General features: G+C 42.1%; 1 long non-coding RNA gene across 1 annotated transcript; it reads right to left on the bottom strand.

Moving 5' to 3' along the window:
• On the bottom strand, window positions 1-7,077 carry LOC116216499. The gene is made up of 2 exons (XR_004159372.1): window positions 7,005-7,077; window positions 1-1,646 (listed from the first exon to the last, which is right to left on the bottom strand). It is a non-coding gene; the product is annotated as an uncharacterized LOC116216499 (long non-coding RNA).
• Between the last annotated feature and the right edge of the window lie 349 nt (window positions 7,078-7,426).

The raw sequence follows: 7,426 nt of genomic DNA on the forward strand, positions 1-7,426 counted from the left end.
AATCAGTAGCTCTACTAAGTAGATTTCATGCATCACTAGAAAAGTCTTTTTCTACTTAATTGTCTTACTGGGAATTATTTACTAGGTCTTGCTTACTAATTGTCTATCCATAAACAAAATGTTTAAAATGTCAAACGTTATGAGGAAGAGAAAGGTCACTGCAGTTTTAGTGACTTGGGGTTGGGCAGTGGAGAGCTTCTCAAAGCTTCAGCAAGTTGCACTAAGCTGTGTCAGCGATTTCACAGATTTTTCATTCAATTTCCAGGTCAGCATGAGTCCATAGAAACATAAAAATGAAGATATAAAAACTTCTCTTTTCAGTGAGAATAAAAAGTAACTCTTGAGAAGATGATAAGCCATAATAAACCAAGGCAAGTCAGGAGGACCTTTAGGAAAGAAAAACCTGTGACAAAGCAGAGCTGAGCGAAAGCACCATGCACCACAGGGCAGAAAGCTGAAGTAATACTATGACCTGCAGCCTGGAAGCACTAAGCATGACATCAAATGCCCAAATCTTCTGGGAGTCACTGCTACAGAAACTCAACCAATGCAACCATTGCCTGTTTCAGCTTGACTACAAATTCCCATCCGTTTTATTAAGCCACGCTCATTTGGTCTTTAGACATGTATACCTCTGCAGTTTACAACAAATAGAAGACTTTCTGTCTTGTCGTTGGCAGTGTACATTGCCCTGTCTCACAACTGGCATTATTCTGACAAGAACACATTCAGAAAACAGCAGATGAGGCAAAACTTTGCAGTTTGATATTAATCCTAATCCAAGAAAGAGCAATACAACCATTACATTAACAGTCTGTTAGTATTTTGATGATTCAATAGTGGAATGGACTGAGTTAAAATCCCAGACATCGATAACTTGTCTGAGGGACCGCAGGATTTAAACCTCACAATCGATCAGGCCACCAGAACTGGAAAATTGGAATGTGCCTTGTAATAACTCAGAGGGCTGAAATGCGCAAGATCAGCAAGAATTTTAAATGGGTTGATCTTTATCTGTAACAGTCATTTATTTGTTTTTGTTTCTTATATATGTCCTTCTATTATTTATCACGCGAATAAGGTTTATTGATATTTGGGTTATCTGTAGAATAGACAACGGAAAGAGTTATAGGCTAATGATCTTGTGATGTATAATAGTATCATATATCAACAACAGATTTGAAGTGATCTCAGTAATGAGCCAAAAGTGGACTTTAATAAGAATCGCAAGTCTCTGAATAAGAGTGGGAAAAAAAAAAAAGGTTTTATGTAGTATCTAAGGAGGCAGAATGCTTGTCTCTCTAAATAGAGAAATGAAAGCGTCAAAAAAACCCAAACTAACAGAAAAGGCAAAACATACATTTTGAAAGCATATAAACCACATTTTCCTTCTGCATTGCTTTCTTACTTTCAGTTTATCAAGAATTTCTGGATTGCATGAATCTGAATGATCCTCTTAGGCATTCTTTTACTTCTAGGTGTGGGTTTTCTCGGTACCTCTTCTTCCAGTACTTCCTCCCTGTGAACTGCAGTCTCCAGTCCTTTGTTCTACCCTCAAGCCCATGGTCTCCATAGACCCTCTAGAAACAGCGTCAGCTCTGCCTCTGATCCACTTCGTTGCTCTTCCAATGAACAGCCCACACAACCTGGAAACAAACCAAATGAAAGGATACTCTCCTTTGTCTGCTATGTAATCTTTGAGGTACAGTTTGGATTGTGGTTCACTGTAAACAATCTATCATCACAGTTCACTGTTCTTCATGTAGAGTAATAGAATCATAGAATGGTTTAGGTTGGAAGGGACCATAGAGATTATTAACTCAAACAAATGTTCTGTGAACATGTTGCTAGTGCTTCTGGCTGTTGTTTCTCTACATAATCCCTGAAGGACCTGAAGGATCTCTAGAACCTATAGGTAGAGCAGCATGAGGGGAATCAGTTGCTTTACCAGCAGCACATTAATGTTTTGAAATTTCTATTTATTAAACTCTAGAACAACTGTTGAAACTTTTCACAATATCATCACTATGAACCAAATTGTTTGGTGGTGAGATGAAGCTGAACTGGAGAGTGGGAAAGAAGAGACCAGTTATGCAAATGTGAAGTTACCTCAGATAAATTTCTCCTCCCACAATTTTGATCAAGTAATTTCAACTTTAACAAATGTTTATTTCTTCAAAAATATTTTTGACAGGTTCAAGGTAGTAACAATACATGGAAATACACCAATTCAATTTTTCACTCAATTTCCAGGCCAGAATAGGTCCATAGAAACATAAAAATGAAGATATAAAAATTTCTCTTTTCACTGAGAATAAAGAGTAACCCTTGAGAAGATGACAAGCCATAATAAACCAAGGCAAGGCAGGAGGAGAGCCATCACTCTTCAGCTTGATGGTAACCTTTCTAGGTTTGGAAAATAAGAGGTCATACCTGAGGGCTTCACTTTGAATGGATTTCTGTCCTCAGGCTGCTTCAGTTATCACTTCTGCCTCTCCCACTGCAGATCTCGGTCAAATATCATACACAGTGGAATACATCAGGAAACACATGGAAGATGAACTGAGGGACTAACATATCTGCCTGTATTCAAACTGAGACTGGTTGCCCTACATTGGCCACTGTACATCTGAATATAATCAATATTATTTAAGGCAGTGGAAAGATCAGTGTTTGTGAGGAAGAGTTTTGAGTACAGAGTCTATCATTCAAGTCATCATGAAGACCTCGTACAACAGATAATGTTGCCAGGGCTGATGATAGAAAAGAATGATGAATGAGGTAGGAAAAGCAGGATCATGCATGAAAGCAGCTTACCAGAAAGAAGCAGGACAATTACAATAAATAATAAAGGAGACACTAAAATTAGGAATGATGGAATATGGAGAAAAAAATATGGACCAAAACTAGAACTAACTCCAAAAGATTGCAAAACATATAAAGACAGGAGAACAGACATTTAAGATAAGGATAAAAAATTCATTTCAAACTGTAACACTAATGATCTTAATTTTGGTTAAACTATTTCTGCAGCTTCCTTGCAAGTTTATCTCTCAGTTTCGAAGACTATGTGGCCAACAAAATAAAAAGAGATTGCACAACATGAATCCTCATGTTTAGTACATGTCAGCTGCCCACGTTGCCATTTGTCTCGCCTGCCGTAGTTTCTGGTGTAACCAACAGGTGATGTTCTCAGATGGTGAATTCACAATCCATTGAACTCAGGCCAGCATGTCAGCTTTGTCATTTCCTGGTGACTGTAGGAGCTGGTGATAGTGCATTCTTGGGTGGCCCACTGTGCAATCCAAAGAGTGAGCACCAAGATAGGCCTGCAGTAGCCCACCTGCAGTGTCGATGCAGGTCAGGGCATATCTCACCCCCTCAGACCGAGGAAGGGGCCTGATATAACCGACCTGCCATTGCTGGAGAGGATTGTGTCCTCCAGGAAGATAGGCTGTTGTTTTGGGCAATGATCTCAGTCTCACCTTAGAGCAAGCGTTGCAATCCCGGCATGCCTGGACCATATCAGGTAGTTGGATGGGCAGTCCCCATGCTTTAGCAGCTGCCCACATTGCCTTTTGTCCTCCCACATGCCATAATTTCTGAACCAACAGGCAATGTTCTCAGATGGTGAATTCTCAATCCATCGAACTCGGGCCAGCGTGTCGGCTTCATCGTTTCCCAGTGACTGTAGGGGCTGATGACCAGAAACATGGTAGACACGTACAGTCCTGTGTTTAACTGTATTCCGTATGTCTAACCACATGTCCTTGCCTCAGATCAGCCAGGCATGGATAGTCCATTCTTGGGCGGCCCCTTGCGCAATCCAAAGAGTGAGCCCCCGGTACACAGCCCAACTATCTGTACAGATATTCAGGATACCATCATACCATCACCGGGTTCCTTGGTTATAACCATTCACACGGCTCACAGTTCTGCCCATTGGCTGCTCTGACCATCGCCCTCGTCAAACCAGACTGTCTCAGTAGAAGGATGGTATGCTATTACTCTCCACTTGCTCGGATTGCCCTTGCTGGACCCATCTGTGTACCAGGCATCTTCAGAAATAGGATATTTTCCTTCCTGAACAGGACTCTTCTTTGGTGGAGCGACCAATGTTTCTTTTGATGCATCACTATAGTACATCACTGGGCCTAAGATCTTCTGTAGTTCTTCCTTTATTGGTGATGAAGACAAACTACTCCTCTAGCTGAGATTAACAACCCATCATGCCACTGCTTGTGCGTGGGCCACCCCTGTCTTAGGAAGGTGGGTCAGATCTTTTACCCACCCCTGAATCAGCAGAGTAGTCTTAACTAATACTTCAGCTGTTTGCATTATTGGCTCTACTTCCTGTAATGCCGAATAGGCAGCCAATAACTGTTTTTCAATCATACTGTATCTTTCTTCTGCTCCATGCCAGACCTGAGACCAAAAACCAATGGGGGTCCGAACAGAACTCTGGCATTGCCACAGGCCGCAACCAAAGTCGTCTTGAGTCACGTGAACGTCCAACTTGGCTGGGAGGGAGGATCAAATATACCCAATGCCTAGGTTCAATTAACTGCCAGTTTTGCCTGTTGGAAAGCATCCTGTTCTGTTTTCCCGCAGTCCCATAGCTGCCCCTTTTTTGCGAGTCTGTATAGTGGCCTTAGCAGCTGCGCTAAGTGAGGTATAAAGAAACTCCAGTAATCCAATATACCTAGAAACTCTTGCAGCTGCTTTGGTGTTGGAGGGACTGGGAACACCTGAAGCTTATCTATGACAGCACTAGGTAGTACTTTGGTCTTTCCTGACCAAATCACCCACAGGGATTTTACAGACAGGCCTGCACCTTAAACCTTTTCGGGATTTATAGCCCATCCTCTCTGTTGCAAATAGGCAGTTAATGAATCTGCTGCAAAGTCCTATCACCTCCAGTGAGTCACGTGTCAACAGGAGATCATCAATATAATGATATAAGTTAACATCATCAGGTTTTTTCCAATAAGGCGTGACCTTATTTAATTCCCTGTAATCTACTGTCATTCTCCACTTGCCATCCGATTTTCGTACTGGCCATACGGGGGAATTATATGGGCTCTGTGCAGGTCTTATAATGCCCACTTTTCCTAATTCCTGCACCGCTTTCGATATTTCATCTTGCCCACCCGGGAATCTATACTGTCTTACATTAGTAATCCGATGTGGTTTCGGCAGGTAAATAGGCCCATGTTTCGCATGGCCTCTTAATGTTGCCTGCACCGTCCAGATACTGATACATCTCTGTCTAAGTCTGAACTCTCCCACGGTTGTCTGGAGAGCCAGACCCCATAGAATATCTTTGCCCAAGATGTATTTCTGGATTGGGGCAATAGATACCTTATACTCCTGGGGTGGGAGATGCCCAACCCCCAGTTTCAGCCATATTTGGGTGACAGGAATAGTCTGTCCCCCAAAACCACCGATCATCACTCTGTCTCCATCAATTGTAGTCAGATCTCCATAGATAATTGATGGTTCCGCTCCAGTGTCCATCAATGCCATAACTCTCTGAATATTTTTTGGGGACCAATAAATTGTTAATTCTACATAGGGCCTTCAGTCCCATCTGGAGGCCTAGAGGGACTAACATCCCTCATCACACCATGAACTGAGCCAAAGTTAAGTCTTTTGTTTCAGGTGGCTCGGGCATTGTGGCCCCGACTGAGGATTCTGTACAGGTGTCCTCTTCGTTTTAATTACTGGAAGCACCTCTGCTTCTTCTACTACTCAGATATTGCACCTAGTGTGCAGATGCTCTTTCTCCACCAAATCAGTTACTAACTAGGCAGCCTGTTGAATCACAGCCTCCTAGGCCACCAGAGGGTTTAATATGGAAACTAAGGCCTGCTGTAAGATTAAATCTCGCATATCTGCCAAAAACCCTTAACATATCTGGGCTTTCAAACGAGTCCTCATATATTGCCTCTCAAGTCCAGCTCACAAATACAATTTTGAAGGTTTTCCATGAAGGACCATAATCCTGTGTTTAATGGAATATCTGATTTGTTTGGCCAAACCATGCAGCATGCTGCCATTAACCAGTCTATTATCGAATGGTTCTCATTGTTATACTGAACAGCAGCATACAGCCTCTGCCTGAGGGCAGGGTGCACTATAATGGTGGCCAATTTTGATACTTCTGGCCCATTAACCATGACACCTCCTGAATCCCATAATCTAAATAAATTTCAGCTTCTGCTGAAATTGCTGCACCATATCCGTTAGTTCTGTTGGTTTGTATGGTCTAGCCGTTATATGTAAATGTATTTGGGCAGGGGCCATTGCTCAGGGGGCACCCCTGCCAGTCTATCCTGTACTTTCTTCATCTTTTGGGTTATAATAGGACAGAGTTCCAAGGAGTCCATCATAAATGAAACCTGTATATCTGATATAGAGTTTTTACTTTCCTGTTCAACCAGGTCCACTGTTTCAGAGGTGTGGTTATTATCAATTGAAATATTGTGGATCTGGCCTATAGAGGGATTGAAAGACGGTCTTTTCCCCGTTAATATGTTAAGTTCCCGTTCCAGTTTTTCAATGCGATCTTTCAGTAACTGTTTTTCACTTTCTAAGGTGTCAACTCTTACCTCAGCTTGATTTAAGGCATTTAACAGCAGCCATGCCACTGTAGGAGCAGCTAACTGCCATTCTTTTGTAGTTAGGATGTCTTTGTCTAATCCTTGAAAGTATTCTGTCATGCAGAATGGGGAAATATTTCCCATAACACACAGGGGACCCCATTTCTCAACTATGGTTGCTAACCGGTAACAAGGAGAACTCAGAAACTCTAGGATCTGCCCAGGGATCATTTTATCTAAGAAGGTGATGTCCTCCCTCCTGACCCATTTATAGATGTTCCACAGAGAAGACATTATACCTATTTTAGCCTGCCTCATCAAACATACAATCAATAAGCATACAGAGGTTAGGCTAGGTAGAATTATTGCAATGGAAAAACAATAAATGGAAAATACACTCACCAACATCATAGGCTTTCAACAAACTTCACAAAGACCAATCTCCAGAAAGAGATCCTTTTTCGGAGGCAGTCAGCTCTTAAATGGGTCTAGGAGAGGTGGAGCCAGGCTTCACTCCTTCCAGAAGCACAGGTGAATTGCCTTCACCTGTGCTCCCACAGCTGACTCATTGCTTGCCTCAGATGGTCAATCAGAGTTTCAGGCCATGATCAACAGTTCCCATACATAGCCCCAGTCAACACAAATATTTGCTTCTGAAGCTCAGGCTATCCCTTAAATACTTGCATTTTATCCTTCCTTGCTTCTGCATGTCTCTTGCTACAGATGTCATGAAACCCAAAGAGCATTCTCCTCTTGAGGTCTTCAGTTACACAGAATTCCAGTGCTACCTGTGTAATTTGACAAATCAATACACATCATATACA

Source organism: Meleagris gallopavo, chromosome 3 (genome assembly GCF_000146605.3).
Source record: "Meleagris gallopavo isolate NT-WF06-2002-E0010 breed Aviagen turkey brand Nicholas breeding stock chromosome 3, Turkey_5.1, whole genome shotgun sequence".
In the NCBI taxonomy this organism is placed as follows: domain Eukaryota; kingdom Metazoa; phylum Chordata; class Aves; order Galliformes; family Phasianidae; genus Meleagris; species Meleagris gallopavo.